The sequence below is a fragment of the Melanerpes formicivorus genome, unplaced genomic scaffold, assembly GCF_026170545.1.
Source record: "Melanerpes formicivorus ecotype bairdi unplaced genomic scaffold, bMelFor1.0.p_v2 SCAF_6, whole genome shotgun sequence".
NCBI lineage: Eukaryota > Metazoa > Chordata > Aves > Piciformes > Picidae > Melanerpes > Melanerpes formicivorus.
In genome coordinates, this window is record NW_027142358.1 from 24043725 (window position 1) to 24057721 (window position 13997).

The 13997-nt window shown below is 40.2% G+C and overlaps 1 long non-coding RNA gene across 1 annotated transcript in view; it reads left to right on the plus strand.

The window, feature by feature from the left end:
• Nucleotides 1-1055: 1055 nt before the first annotated feature.
• The window catches only part of LOC137442002 (uncharacterized), a 363940-nt gene continuing 350998 nt past the window's right edge, over nt 1056-13997 (plus strand). Inside the window, exon 1 of the long non-coding RNA XR_010987559.1 lies at nt 1056-1170. This is a non-coding gene — a long non-coding RNA (uncharacterized lncRNA). The remainder of the gene's footprint in view (nt 1171-13997) is intronic.

The following is a 13997-nucleotide window of genomic DNA, read 5'->3' on the forward strand; positions in this document are numbered from 1 at the left end:
AGGTCCTGCCTCCTCCAGCTCCCAGGGTAAAGTCTGAAATGCAATCATTGCATGCATAATCCAAATAAATAAAGTGAGGTGAAGACCAGGCAAGAAATAAACTCATCTTTACTCTAGAGCACACATTCTCTTAACTAATACCTGGGCATTTTCATCTGAATTTGGGTGAGATTTTCAGAAAACTCCCTAGTCAGCTACTATTTCTGTGTGTCTCCATGAGATAATTTTCCTTACTGGTTTTATCTAACCTTGTGGTTGCCTCCAGGAGGTGAAAGAACTCATACAATCGAACTTTCTTTTATGTATTAATTGTTGTAAGTGTTATGTTGAAAAGGGATATTTCTTTTACTACAATAAGCTCTCAAGTCAAGTTCAGCTATTCAAGTTCATTACAGTTTTATTGATGTGCTTTTGTGTGGAAAAAAATGAGGTAGAACCATGTGCAATGCAGGGTCCTTCTCTCTGTAGGTGTGGATGGCAGTCTTTATCTGTGGGTTTATAACTTAAAAATGGATGCACTGCAACTTTGGGGGTTTTGTGTAGACTCAGTTTAACAAGCATCTGGGTCCCTTCTGAATGTATACCCTCTCCTCTTCATTGTTCAGCATTCCATTTGCTGCTAGTTGCATTAGCAGGGATGTAGCATTTACCTCCAGATTCTGAATACTGTATTGTCAATAGGACTGACTTCTGTTGAGTCATAGTATCATAGTATCAGTCAGAGTTAGAAGGGACCACAAGGATCATCTAGTTCCAACCCCCCTGCCATGGGCAGGGATATCCCACACTAGATCAGGCTGGCCAGAGCCTCATCCAGCCTGGTCTTAAACACCTCCAGGGATGGGGCCTCGACCACCTTCCTGGACAACCCATTCCAGGGCCATGTCATGATTACCTCTAACAAATGTTTTTTTTTCTGGTTTCTTTTCTTCTTATTTTCATCACTTATGTCATTTAGTCAACTTTTAATCCAATAACTGTATATTTTAAGGCTTTAAAAATCTTACAGGATTCTGACTCTATTGCATTTCTGCTCTAGTCTTTCATCAGCCAAAGCTGTAATCCTCTAAAAGAATGAAGCGTCTTGACTCTGCAGAAACTGCTCATAGAAAATGAGCTACAAGACATTTGGAACAGCTGTTTTGCTTGAGAATAAAAACATGGGATAATGTAAGTAAGGAAGACTTTCAACTATTTTAGTACTTTAGAGTTTTCAAATATGCCAACATTAACCTTCTAAGTTAAGTGTACTGTACATGTAGTTAATGAAAATTTGCATGACGTTTTTGCCAGCTTCACAGGTCTGGGTTTATTGATAGTGGGGTTTTTTTTGGTTTGGTTTGTTGTTGTTGTTTTTAATTTATTCAGACCTTGGGGATAACAGCAATATGTGGCACCAGCTTGACCTATTTGCAGTAAGTTCATTCTACCTGCAAAATGTGACGAGTGGCAAAATATGCACTGTTTGACTACATTGCTGTTTCATTCCTCATGATGCTGAAAAATTAGAATGTAGAATAAATCTGATTTTCTTTGCAAATACATTTTTCCTATCAAATAGGCACCTGAAGACACAAACTGACCTGAATTTGCATTTTACTTCTTTGGTTTTTTTTTAATCATTCTCATAAGTCTTTCCTTTACAGCTAGTGAAAACATAAGAAGCTGTCTTATAAAATAAGTTAACTTATTGCAGGTTTATTATAAGTCTGTATGTATGAAAAAACTAACCAAACAAAAAGCCCCAGCTACTATACAGAATACAGAACACACAATTAACCAGGTTGGAAAAGACCTTTGAGATCACCGAGTCCCACCTACCACCCAACACCATCTAATCAACTAAACCATGGCACTAAGTGCCCCATCCAGTCTCTTCCTAAACACTTCCAGTGATGGTGACTCCACCACCACCCTGGGCAATCTGTTCCAATGGCCGATCACTCTTTCTGTGAAGAACTTCTTCCTAACATCCAGCCTAAACCTCCTCTGATGCAGCCTGAGACTGTGTCCTCTTGTTCTGGTGCTGGTTGCCTGGGAGAAGAGACCATGCCCCCCACCTGGCTGCAACCTCCCTTCAGGTAGTTGTAGACATCAATAAGGTCTCCCCTGAGCCTCTTCTCCAGGCTAAGCAACCCCAGCTCCCTCAGCCTCTCCTCACAGGGCTTGTGCTCCGAACTCCTCATCAACTTTGTTGCCCTTCTCTGGACACGTTCCAGCAACTCAACATCTTTCGTAAACTGAGGGGCCCAGAGTTATTTGACTGTAGCTTTACAATTACACCAATCAGCTCTTCATCAGTTTAGTCACTAACCCTTTAAATATTTCTGCAGCGATAAATGGGACTATTTCTATTTAATCCAAATTTCTCTGTCCTTTAAGGCAGTAAGGATTCACAATACATCTAAATATTTGCTCACGTTAGAAATTCAGACATACTAATTGTGTTTAATCAAGACATAAGCAATTATTCCATCAACATACACTTCTTATTTTGATATAGCAAAAAACAATTCAGCCCTTAAACAGCCAAAAAGGCAAACTTTATCATCCTACAAAAATATACTGAATGCAGCCAAAAGACAGCAGTCATGAAACACTGCCTTAGTACAGTTAAAGTCTGGCTACCCTCAGTCCTGCGGGGTTCTCAGGCTTCTGAAAAAGAACAGACTTCAACAGACTGTATTTTCATACTGTCATCCAAACAAAAAATTCATTTAGATTGGCACTGTAAAGAAAAGTTGAAAGGAGAGGACTGAAGTGATTCTTGCTTCTAGCTGTCCACTCAGTTCCACTAAATGGACTTTGGTCAAGGCATTTGACTACCTTTCAATGCCACGTTTTATAGCAGTGGATTCTGATACAGGCTGTAATTTATTAGGGTGCATAGAAGATATTAGATATTAATCCACTTCCTCTATACCATCTTGCAGGTGCTGCTATTTCTAAGAAAAGCTAAGGGCAGGGGTGGCAATAAACATTTAGCAATCACAGTTTAATATGGTAGAGTACAGAATGTTTTGCAACACAAAGGAATTCAAGTGTGGAATGCTTGGTCATCAAGCCAGTTTATAACTTGTGGCTTTTTTCTTTGCTTGTGTTGGGCTTATTTTACTCTGTGCAGTGGTAAGTGGATAGAATGCCACCGTTAGTGGTTATGTTGCCTTACTGAATACTTCCTTTCTTCTGAGATGGAGGTGTGCTTCAGATGTGTAGCTATCAAATAACCCTGTGATTCCCATCTTTATTGCACAGAGGAAAAACATGGCTGGGTATGGCTCTCTTCTACAGAAATTGCTTGTGGGCACAGTAAAGCTTCAGCATTAGTATAGTGCAAAACAAAATGAAAGTGGGAAAAGGAATGAGGATGAAAGCTGCTCATCTCTAATGTTTAGAAATAGAATCAGGTTTACTTGCTCTTCTGATAAAAAATCAAAATCATGTGAAGAATGTGCACTAATTCTGTCAGTGGGAAATTGTTTTCTGCTTATATTACTAGAAAGGTCAAGCACTTCTGAGCCCTCTAATAGCCTCTTTCTCTTTTATTGTGAAGTCTCTAATTGTGATACAAAGGAGCAAATGTTTAGTCTTAAATACAGTGATATGCATTTCTCATGTATTGGAAATGAATGAGGGGAAAAAGAAGACATTCAAATAGACACTACAATTTACTTTTGCCCAATCAGCCACAGAAAATTTAAACATAATCCTTAATTCTGCAGAGTTCAAGCTACTGTTTCTTACCCATCACTGCGCTTAAATGCATTCTTACCTCTAAGCATTTTCATAGTTCTGAGGTCTCTGAGGAATATTAATGAACTTAAAACCAGAGCAACAACACAAATATGTTATTAATTCAAGGATAGAATGCTTTTAACTTTGCTTTTTTTCCATTTTATGCCCTTTTTTTCTTTTTTTTTTTTTTAGCTATTATAAAGTAGACTTTGGTGATCTCTCTTGAGACTCTGTTTTTGATGATGATTTTTCTTTATAGAGGAAAAAGTCAGTTTTTCCTATGTCTATTGTTACACTGAGTTTCCCGGCAGAGGGGAGCACCAGGGGAATTGTTAGTGTGCACATTGAAACCTTCTTGCAACCACTGAATTTTTTAATGCATTTTAGTCTATCCATGCTGTGCATTTTTTGACAATTCCAGGGTCAGCCCCCCTACACTAGGCAAACCATATTTTTCCTGTCAGTGCTGATGGTGCAGCAATTGTAGACGTACTGCACTAGATATGATGGGACTGTTTGTACTAAACACATTGGGCAGTTCACAAGTTGTTACAGCCTTGACTTGTGTTGGAGGAGAGTGTGTGCCTTTTCTGTCACACAGCTGAAGGGAATTTAACTGAAACCACTTTCATGTACACAAGTCAGTGAAAATTGAAATTAGCTGCAGTGAGCCAAACAATAAAACATATGGAAATTTATTGATAGCAGTTCCTTCACTCTACTCAGTCACAAAGATAATGGGAATACTTTACAGTGTAACCTGAAGATTTTTTTCTGACCCTTTGCCATTTAGGAATTGCCCAGCCTCTCTGGTAGATTCTTACTTATCTTTCCCATTTCTCTCTAGGGTGTAGGGTTTTTTGTTTGTTTGTTTTTTTGTGGTTTTTAGGTTTTTTTTTGTACATGGCATAGTACACTTTATGTGTATAATGGAGGTTTTTGACAGTTTCATATGTATTGAAACATTTCCATGGGGAATGATTTAGTATAATGGGGTTTATGCTGTTAGGATCAAAACTGAGCATTTACTTCTGATCTGCTTCGTAACCAACCCCATGAAAAGAATCCTGCCCAAAATGTCAAAACCCTTTGTTCCAAGTGCTACATTTTCTTCCTTCCTTTCATTTCACCACAGATTTTTCACTAGAAGTGGGAGCTAAAGAGTACTATTACTTACAGCACCTTTGTGTTGGATGACATTTTGCTTTGTCTAAAGGAGTTGTGCAAGATATACCAAATAGAGTAAAGAGATAAAGTCCAGATGAGTGGCTATATTGCTGCCCAAAGCTGTGCCAGGGTGGGCTGACTTTACAGCTCTGGTAGTGGGGGTTGTGCGGTGATAACATCATGAGTGTAACATTGTATGTGCTGCTGAGGCCCTGCTGCTCTTCAGACAAAGTTAGAGCATAGTGTAATAAAAACCCACACCACTTATTGTTTCTTTCTTTCTGTGGACTGTTATCACAAATGCTTTCACTCTGTGTTCTTAATTTCTCCTGTATTGCCTGCAGTCCAGAAAGATCCATAAGGAAAAGAAAGGTCTTCCCAGAGGATGACCAGGGTAGTACAAAGTACTCCAATGGAAGTAAAATAAAAAGTTTGATTTTGCCACTGTGGTTTTGCTGCTTGCTGGGTTTGAAGTTTGCAAAGGGTCTAACATGTCTGACTATCTTGCCCTGCATTGTGCATTCCCTGAATAAATGAAAATTATTGTTTTAATTTACATAGCAACCCTGACAGGATCAGTAAAAAGGGACCAATTCCAGCAAGTAAATGCCAGGATAAATAGAATGACCTCTTTTTTTCAGTTTTTCTCAGTGGTCTTCAGGGACCTCTGCAAATGTAGGTGTTGCTTTTCCACTTGAGGTCTTTGATCTTCCTTTTAGCAGTGGGGATTGCTTAGTATTTTTACCACTTAGCTGCCATTACTTCAGGTTAAAATATGTGAAGAGCTTATTTAGTCCTTTACAGGCAGCTGCTTCTGAAGAAGCATAATCTATTACTATTGTTGGGGCAGAGAATGAAGGATCAGTACGCCAGACTTTGTGCATAATTAGAGATCTGTGAAGGGACAGGGCCTTGAATAACTGGGGGCAGTCATGCCTTGTTTACCTAATGGAAGGAGTTAGCTCTACCCTCGTACTTTAGACTGACTAACAGCAAGATAGCTGTTCTTAGTGTCAGCATGAAACAGATGCTGCAATGCAATAAACGTGGAACAGAAATGAATGGGCTGACAGCAGTGTGGAATTCTGCTGTGGCTTTTTAAATGTGCATGTAACACTTGAAAGAGTTGTAAATTCAGGAGTATACTTTTCTTTTAAATTGTGATGTGCCTCCTCCTCCCCAGCATGGCAGCTCTGTTTCTGCAGCCATGTTCCTCTGCTGAGATCTGCACTGGGAGCAGTATTCCTGGCTGAGGATGAGGGACTAATAGAGGGTAGCAGGCCAGTGGAACAAATAGTGGAACACTCGATAGCAGTGATTCAGCAAAGGGATGTAAACTGTTGACAATGCAGTCCATGTCTGTGAGTGTCATCAAGGTTTTTGTAAGAGGTGAGTTTAAAACTGAGTCATCTCCTTCCATCTGACTCTCTTCTTTGTCTTTAAAAATGTATTCCCAGTCTCTGGCACTTGTCACTGTGTGACTAGTCAAAACATAGTCGTTAGTCTCAGTAATTTTAACTCGGAGAAAGAACTAGTAATTTTAGAATAATTTGAGAGACAATTTCTGTCATTTAAGAACAGATAAATAAGCTTCTTAAGAGGAGTGGCGAGTTTTAGAATCTAAGCCAAGGAATCATTATGGGCCATGGCACATGAGGTAGCATCAGTGGTGTGATTGATGTAAGCACCTTGAACACCTAGGTGCTGATTTGAGCACACACACCCCAAAAATAAAAACAAATCCCAGACAAAAATGATGTACCATTAACAGTCTGGGTGACAGTACCATGCTTGTCTTAGTCCCTGAGATTTCATAAAAGTTTCACCTGTTTTACTGCTTTGTAGCTAGCAATGTGACGTGCCTAAGGCATGCTGTTTTGGCCTGTTGGATTTTTGTACTTTACACTGGTATTTATTTTTTTTCCTAAGGTGAAATAGCTGTCCTCCCCAGTCTTGCTTAACTAGTGCTTAAGTAGATATTTAATTCTGCACAAAGATCTAATTGCATGCCTACTGTTTGCAGCAGCAGAGCTTTAATACCTGTTAACCTTCTCACTCAACAGATCCTGCCCACAGTGCTTCACACAGTTACAGGCACCCTATGGTGAGTTAATCCCTTTCTAGTTTGGCTCTTAGCTACTAGAAGAAAGGGCAAAAGATTTCTTCAACTGAGATTAAAAGAGAGAAGGACAGCGAGAGAGAGAGAAAAGGGAGAAAACCAAGCAAGGCATTTCAGGCAGTAGAAACACTGTACATAGGGTCAGGTCACGCTTGCCATCAGAAAAGAGACACCTGCGAAAGATTCATTATTTTTGTGGTCCGTTGGAAAATTAGGAAGGGCAAGACGTGGAGGAAGGAAAGAAAGGAACATCCAGCACTGGAGGTAGAGGGGAGAATTATGAAATTCTAAATCCACTGACAGTCTGATGTGTGTGAGTCTGATCTCGTTTTCTGTCCTTAGAATAAAAGTGATTTTGGTACTAGTTATTTTGGTATGGTAAAAGAGTAATTGGTATGGTAAAGGAGTAATCTAAAAGGAGAGAGAGAAATAGCTCTCCTTTCCTGCTTTTTCTTCTGAAGTACTCATAAATCAATATGGTCTTAGTAGGCTTTCCAGTTTCCCTTGTGGCCCTTGACTTTATATACTGTAATCTCAGAAATAGTTTACTTGCCATGCATGGCATATAGTAAAATATAATGCTATGTAAACATAGCAATGTTCATTGCAATAATCTAACAACATAAAATCATTCAGTGAAAAACAGTGAGAGGGGTTTGGCTTAGAGATATTGCCAAAGAATGCCTAACCATCATGTTGGTTGTTTCTGCTAAGGAATTTGAAGACGAGGTATAGCCTTTCTTTCCCAGTGACAAAGATTTGGGGTTCAACCTCTAAAAGTCAATCTAGATCAGGGGATGTGACCCAAAACCTTGTCAGACTTGCTTGTAATAAAAGAATTTCACAATATGTTGTTGAATTTTCCTTACTCTCTGTGTCACAAAAATTGTTCAGTTCAAATCTCTCATGTTCCTGAGATGAATTAAATTATCTGAGTTCTGGTTTGATGTAGTATTTGCTCTCTGGTTGCTACATGAATACCAACTGTTGTTGTCCTTTATCCTCTGAAGGCAGTTAAAGCAGAAAAATAAGTGAATGTGCTTTTTAATAATGAGGGAGAGGAAAGTGTACGTTGTGTGACAACAGCAAGCAATCACAGGAAAGAGCAATTCTCCCCCACTTCAAAAAAAAGAAACCTCAAAAAACCCCATGAGGAATATTTGAATTTAAGGGACAATCATCTATAATGTTAGTTTGTCATCTTCCACTGCAGCTTTCATCAGCAGCCTTTCTCTTCCTACCTTGTTTTAAAAACAAGAATTAACATATAATAAAATAATAATGTATTATTGCATGTTGAAATGCAATGAGGGGTCAGCCACATGGATGTAAATGTTGCTTGGCTTTGAGGACAATGTTGATCATTTGTTTCTCCTGGAAGATCATCAAGGAGACACTTCTTTACGGTGAGGGTTATGACACCCAGAACGGTTGTGGAGTCTCCTTTTCTGGAGACTGTCGAAACCCACCTTGATGCTTTCCTATGTGACCTGTTGTAGGTGATCCTGCTTTGGCAAGGGATCTTTGGAGGTTCCTTCTAATCCCTATTATTCTGCGATTCTTTGATCATTGGCTAAGAAGTAATCTGTTGGTACGTGTGTTCATGATGTCTCTGAAGACAGTGTCACGTCACTAGGGCTGACAAATTGATTGTGACATACTGAAATATGGTTCAAATGCATCAACATCTGTGAAGTGATAAGAAGTTTAGGGAACATGATCTATGAAGGAAGGCTGAATGAGTGACTTTGTTTCTGTTAAACAGGATTGGCAGATGAGGGGGACTGAGGAAGGAGGGGTTACATTTATTGATATGTAAACAGTTCTTGAAAATAGAATAATAATTGTTCTGTCACTCCTAGGCTAGGGAGCAATGCCTTGAACATGCGATGCTATGTTTGGTTCAGTTACAGAATAAGCAAAAATGATCTAATTTTAACAGTGGATTCAAAATGGTGAGAGGCATCTGGGGAAGTTGTATGAGGCCTTAGGCATTCTTAGGACCATGTCAGATGAGCATCTGGTGATGTCAACTTATTTGGGCCTGCATCTGTGATGGAGTTTCTAGAAGTCATCTTCAGCCCACATGTCTGTGATTCAGACTATATGTATAACACAAAAGATGGAGAAGTATAAACTTGTGAAAAAACAGTTCTGCCACTTAGCATGCCTGTGGTTTAATGCCCCTCTTCCTCTCCCTCTCTGTAAGACAGTCCATGCCTATCTTTAATGGGAGCCTTTCTGTAAATATTATGAATGAAATCTGCTCAAAGTTGCAGCTGAGGATATTGTTTGCCCCTTCCTTTAGCCCTGCAAAGGGCTCCTCTTAGTTCTTCTCTTAGGCAGGAGAACTCTTTAAATAGAGAGTTTTTGTGTCCCAAGGTGATCAAAGAGCCAAAGATGACCTTATGCAAATGCCACACCCAAAAGATTTGCCATACTTCGGCTGACAAGTACTTGCCAAAACTGCCTTGTTACTCTCTTAATTCAGGAATTGTGCGCCTGTTAGTGGGTCAATGACTAGCTGTGAAGAGTCATGAAAATATTTTTCTGATTGAAAAAAATAGGACATGTTCACCAAGTTGTCTCCTGAAGGCTTGTGGAAAGCTAAAGTCTAAGGATGCAGCTGAGATTTCCAAATAATTGTTCCCTGCTTTTCTGAGAAGTTAGGCTTCTGTAGCCTTAAATATTTATGTCCACCTTTATTCCCATGACTTTGGTCTTAAATTTGTCCTTCTAGCCTTTAGAAGAACATTCTCCCATTTCCCTGAAAGACCAAATTTGTCTTATGAGATTTCGATGCAGAACTTCAAGCAATTTACATAGAAATGTCAAGGTAAAGCTTGTGATTGCTTTACCTTGGGGGCTGACATATGGTAAACAAAATGCAATAGAAGTTGGGTAGTAAAATAGGCGTGTTCATGGGCACAAATAAGGATTTTCTATCTCACTAGTAAAAAGCTTTGCTTAAATTAATAAATTCATTCATTATTTCCTTGCATTAGATGGCAGCTGTAGAATGCACTGTGAGTTGAAGATAACTTACTTGGCCTATTGTAAAGCAAATTAATATTAACAATCTGCCTATTTTTCCATGTAATCAAGCACTAATGATCAAAGCTCAATGCTTTTCTTGAAGATTAATGATGACTTTGAAAATGAATGTTGTGAGGTGAAAGCAAGGACCGCAGATTGTTAAGATTCCAGAAAACATGCTGGGCTGAGTCATTCAATTGGTCTTATGATTATTCAAACACTGCTTTTTCCTCTATTTGTTAGAAAACAAATTGATGTTCATATGTGCTAAGTAGTACAAGATTTAACATTTTCATGGTAAACAGCCAAAAACAGAGTAGGCTTAGATTCCAGGCAGGGCCAGCTCTGAGAACAAGCATAATGACTCTTTCTGGCACTGTTACCTGAATTTTCTACTCACTCTTTTCACTCCATGGATTCCAGAATTCATTACTGGTACTTAGTTGTGTTGTTCTCACTCATGAAATTACTCTCCTGCTAGGTGGTTAAAGTAAAACTAGCATGTGGTGTTTGAAGTCTTGCACATTGCTGCTTTAGTGCCTGCTAAAGGAAACACTTCAGCACTTCCACTCTACTTGTGCACAGTGGGAGAGGTGTTTCTGAGATAATTTTTCTCTCCTTAAGAGTTGCCCATTGTTATTAATGTTTTCAGATCAAATAGTGGGCAGCAAAAAAGTTTCAGCAGAAACTGGCTATCTGGGTCTTTGCTCCCAGGGAGTTGCAATAGAATTTACTAGATCTAAAAATTGCATTCTTCAGTCTCTGAGTTCAATCTGGCACTCACTGCAGTCACCAGCATAACTGCTTTGGCGTTCTCTGGTACAAAATCAAGACGAATGCTGTTCCTTTCTCTCTTTTTATCTTTCTTAAAATAGCAGAAATCAGAAGTAATTTAGTTGAAATCAGTGGAATTGCATCTCTGAGAGGTGACTCAAATCTTAGCTATTTCCAATTCGTGCCACACTTATTCTGCTATGCTTCACTAGGGGGAATACTCCTGATTCAATTAAGACTGCTATGAGAGAAATCTTTTTTTCACTAAGGCTGTTAAAGTTGGAGTAGTTACTGAGATTTTTAAACTGGTTCTGAAATGTTGTACCTAAGTTTTAGCTGTGGGAGGTAGGCGAACAGCCTTTGCTCTATAGTTTGCTATCCAGGTAGTAACTGTACACCACAGTTAGATAACATTTACACTAACCTCCTTTTTTAAACATTCCTTTGCACTAATTGCAAGGGACAGCTTTAATAACTCCATGAAGACCAGAAAAGGAAAATATCTGCAGACATCACTGTGAAATACACAAGTATTTCTATTACTAAGAAGCCACAGTATCACAGTATATTAGAGGTTGGAAGGGACCTTGAGATCATTGGGTCCAACCCCCCTGGTTTACCTACAAATGCTGAACCCTTATATGCCCTGCTTAATTCTCTTGGCCATAAATAGATTTATTTGAGAAATTAAAGCGAAGCCTGTTTATCCATTTCTTTATTTGTAACTGTGATTCTATTTGAAGACTAGAATAAATCAATAAACTCATTCAGAGTGGTTTCCTGCATAACACAATCAAGCATGTTGGAAAGCTAGATGGGTGGATTAGAGAGTGGGAGTTTTTGGTCTGTTTGTTTTTGTTTCTTCTTGAATGAACTCTTCACTGTAGTTTTTGTTTGTTTATGTTTCGGTTGGAGATTGAGGCAACAGAAATAATCTGTACCTTTCTGAAGACCAGCCAGCAAACCTATCTCTCTTATTCCTGTAAGTGCTATCATTGTCCTGATCTTTAATTCTATTAGTGAAACAGAACACAGGTTTTGGCAGTTCTAGAAGCAAGATTGTGCAAAAGTCATGTTTTCCTGCAGCAAATGCATAGTATACAGTGGGATCCTGCAGTCATGTATGCCTATGAGTAGTTGTATGTGAAAGTGATGGAAGCATTGAAATGACAGCAAGTTTTCTCTTTAATCACAGTGTGGATATCAAGTCTCATTAGTAATCACATAAAATTCTATGATATGTGTCTTTGTTTTGTCAATCCTGACAATGTCTTGATAGGATTTCATTTGTGTTTCTTGTGGCCAGCATGCAGCAGTTGCTGAGAGCTTTACCAGTGAGTGCTGGAACCATCTGGAATCACAGAGGTAAGCTGTAGTACTCCACTTCAGGTTCATAACCCATTTGTAAAAGCCTGTACACTGTCACCCTGCACATTTTAACAGGAATGAAAAACTGAACCAAATCATAGAATCAAAGAATTGTTAGGGTTGGAAGGGACCTCAAGGATCATCGTGTTCCAACCCCACAAATCAATGTCTGCTTTGGGTGCTAAGGCAGAAGTGAATAGCTCAGGGAAGTCTGCATGGGTTCTAAGTCAGGTGCCTTCTTAGTGTGATCTGCAGTAACCTGGAGAGTGCCAGTGTCCTGGTGCAGTGCCATACTGCCTTGTTGAGCATTTAGACATGTCTCAGCACAGTGGAAAAGCAATGTAAGTGCCACTGCGCCCCGAAGACACTAGCCTGCAACTCTAGGACAGTGAGACAAGATGAGGTATTGGGCTATCAGAAATTTTGGGGGGTGTGCTGCTCATCTCTGAGTGGAGTATTGGTGAATTCTGTAATTAAATACAGTTCAGGTAATGCTTTTTATGTGATGGTCAGGCATATTTCTTTTTGAAATTTATAATTTTCACAGAATCACAGAATATATCTGGTTCAAAGAGACCTCCAACATCTTCCAGTCCAACCTTTGACCCATCACTTTCTAGTGCTGTTGGTGATACAGCTTCTCACTGAGACATTCACTGCACTGGGCAACAGAGGCAAATGTGCTTCATTCCTCATTCATTATCTCGCCGTGAAATATAAAGATAAACTTATCCAGCTTCTTCAAACAAAATTTTTCTCTCTTTTCCCATCATTAAGTTTTACTGTAGCAGTCTCCACACCAGAAATTTAATTTTATTAAGCAATTTTGGGTTTCCTTGCATCTTGAGTGCAATCACTCAGCACTTACAGGATGGCCCAGCCAGCATGGATTTAGGAGGGGCAGGTCCTGCCTGACCCAACCTGATCTCCTACTATGATCAGGTGACCCACCTGGTGGATGTGGGGAAGGCTGTGGATGTAGTCTACCTGGACTTCAGCAAGGCCTTTGATACCATCCCCCACAGGAAACTCCTGGCCAAGCTGTCAGCCCGTGGCTTGGACAGCAGCACTCTGTGCTGGGTTAGGAACTGGCTGGAGGGCCGAGCCCAGAGTGTGGTGGTGAATGGTGCCACATCCAGCTGGCAGCCAGTCACTAGTGATGTCCCCCAGGGATCAGTGCTGGGCCCCATCCTGTTCAATATCTTTACTGATGATCTGGACGAAGGGATTGAGTCCATCATCACTAAATTTGCAGATGACACTGTTGGGAGCAGGTGTTGATCAGTTAGAGGATAGAGGGGCTCTGCAGAGGGACCTTGACAGGCTGGACAGTTGGGCAGAGTCCAAGGGCATGAGATTTAACACATCTAAATGCCGGGTTCTGCACATTGGCCACAACAACCCCATGCAGTGCTACAGGCTGGGGTCAGAGTGGCTGGAGAGTGCCCAGGCAGAGAGGGACCTGGGGGTACTGGTTGATGGTAGGCTTAACGTGAGCCAGCAGTGTGCCCAGGTTTCCAGGAAGGCCAATGGCATCCTGGCCAGGGTCAGGAATAGTGTGGCCAGCAGGAGCAGGGAAGACATTCTGCCCCCTGTACTCAGCACTGGTTAGGCCACATCTTGAGTACTGTGTCCAGTTCTGGGCCTCTCAGTTTAAGAAAGATGTTGAGTTGCTGAAATGTGTCCAGATAAAGGCAACAAAGCTGCCGAGGAGTTTGGAGCACAGGCCCTGTGAGGAGCGGCTGAGGTTGCTTAGCCTGGAGAAGAGGAGGCTCAGAGGAGACCTTATTGCCATCTA